Here is a 2,500-nt window from a genome sequence, read left to right as displayed (position 1 = left end):
TTTCTGTGTCTCTTTCTCTTTCTTTTGCATAATTAACTGTTCTCTCCTTTTCTGACATTTCCATTATCTTTTCACTTCTTTCTTTTTCTACCTCTTCTTCTTCCTCTTCTTCTTCTTTACTTTTCTATTTTTCTATACTTCTACTTCTAACTTCACTTACACCTCTCGCCTTCCAATTCTAATCTTCCCCTTCTCCTTTACCTTCCCCCTGTCCTCTACTACTCCCCCTACCTTTCGCAATATTCAAATCTCTAACCCGCCTCAGGTCCAACCTGCTACCACACCTACCTTTACAAAATGCTATCACTATCACCCCCCTCCCCATCTCTCTCTTTTCATAATACTCCGTTGGGGTTTGTTTTTTTCTTTTGTTTTTTTTTTGGTGAGAGAGTGTTTTTGATGAGAGATGGGGAGGGGGGGGTGAGAGGGGAGGAGAGGCGGGGGGGAGGGAAAGGGAGGTGGGGGGGGGAGGGGAGAAGAGGGATTGAGCGAGAGAAGAGAAGACGGAGAAGGGGGGGGGGGGGAAGAAGAAAGAAGGCGGGTCGTAGGGGGGAGGGAGAGAGGGGAAAGAGGGAGAAAGGGAGGGGGAGGTAGGGAGGAAGGGGGAAGGGAAAGAGGAAGGGGAAGAGGAGATGGGAAGGCGAGAGGTGTAAGTGAAGTTAGAAGTAGAAGTATAGAAAAATAGAAAAGTAAAGAAGAAGAAGAGGAAGAAGAAGAGGTAGAAAAAGAAAGAAGTGAAAAGATAATGGAAATGTCAGAAAAGGAGAGAACAGTTAATTATGCAAAAGAAAGAGAAAGAGACACAGAAAAGACTGAAACTATCTGAAATGAAAGGCAAAGAAGGCAAAAAAAGGGAGAGAGAGACTGAGAAAGACAGTATGAGAGAGAGGAAGATGGACAGATATTCTCTCTCTCTCCCTCTCTCTCTCTCTTTCTCTCTCTTCTCTCATTCCCTCTCCTCTCTCTTTCTCTCTCTCTCCTCTCTCTCTCTCTCTCTCTCTCTCTCTCTCTCTCATTCACTTGTCCTCCTCTCTCCTCTCTTCACTGTTTACTCGACAAACACCCAGGGAACTTTATGTCGATTGATGTCTTGCAGAAGATTGATATGCAAGTTGCATAGTTTCTTGACTTTGAATTGAGGAATGTCCATACTAATTACATATTTTTCTTTTTCGGTTCTTCTATCATTATTCTCTTCCTGTTATTTATCTATTATTATTCGTCTTTTTTTTTTGCTTTATTTTTCTTCGTTCTCCTTCTCTTCTGTCTTTTTATACCTCTCCTTCTCCTTTCGGTTTTATATTATTAATGAATTAGTTACAAGTTGTGATAATACCAGGACCATCAAGTGGGAGTCGTCTTACTGAGGTGAGAGAGGAGAAAGTGAGACGAGGAGGTGAGAGGAGGAAGGATGAGGATGAGAGAGGATAGGGGGATCGAGGGAGAGGAGGGAGAGAGAGGAGAATGAGAGATAGAGGGGGTGGGTTGAGTAGGGAGATAGAAGGGGGGAGAGAGGGAGAGATGAGAGGAGGAGTAGGAGAGAGAGAGAGAGAGTTATTTTTATAGTCCTATTTATTTGTACAATTATTGTTTTCTTTCTGACTATTGCTATTGCATCATTATTTACCATAACGATTATTATTACTGTTATTATTAATCAATGTTATTATTACTAATTTTATCATTATTATTATTATTATTGTTATTATTATAATTATTATTATCATTATTATTATTATTATTATTATTATTATTATTATTATTATTATTATTATTATTATTATTATTAGTGTCATTATCATTGTTGTTGTTCTTGTTGTTTTTGTTGTTGTTATTGTTGTTTTTATTATTTCCATTATTATCATTATCATGATTATTGATAATTACCCTCATAATTTCTATCATTACTACCATTATCATCATAACCATCATTACTGTTCTCCGCGTAATTAACATAAACATTACCTGGGGGAGAAATTAGTGACTAACATCCCCGATAATTATGAACTAACTTCACACCCAAGATCTCCAATTAACCTTACTTAACCGTTTAATTAATTAATTAATTAATTTAGTTTAATTAACTTCAAGTTTATTAATCAATTTATTAGTTTATTTAATTAACTTCAAGTTTAATTAACTTCACAAAGCGATTAACCAACCAGGCGATTTACCTTTGATACCTGCCACCTGATGGAAGGGCTTTGGGAGAGTCAAGTACCGCGTTTATTTCATGAGGTTACGTCACAGTGGCACCGAGAGAAGCACTGTGTGGTGGGGCCATGTACTGGGGTCCTTTGTTGTCGTTCGCTCTCGGCGTTTCTGTCTCCTGGTCTCGCTACATGTAGGTCTTTCTTTCTTTGATTCTTAATTTAATTCTCTCTTTTTCTCTTTCTTTCTCTCTCTCTCTCTCTCTCTCTCTCTCTCGCTCTCTCTTTCTTTCTTTGACTGTCTTTCTGTCTGTCTGTCTGTCTGTCTGTCTCTGTCTGTCTGTCTGTCT

This window comes from Penaeus monodon, chromosome 14, assembly GCF_015228065.2.
Source record: "Penaeus monodon isolate SGIC_2016 chromosome 14, NSTDA_Pmon_1, whole genome shotgun sequence".
Taxonomy (NCBI): Eukaryota; Metazoa; Arthropoda; class Malacostraca; order Decapoda; family Penaeidae; genus Penaeus; species Penaeus monodon.
Note: the sequence above shows the minus strand (reverse complement) of the source record.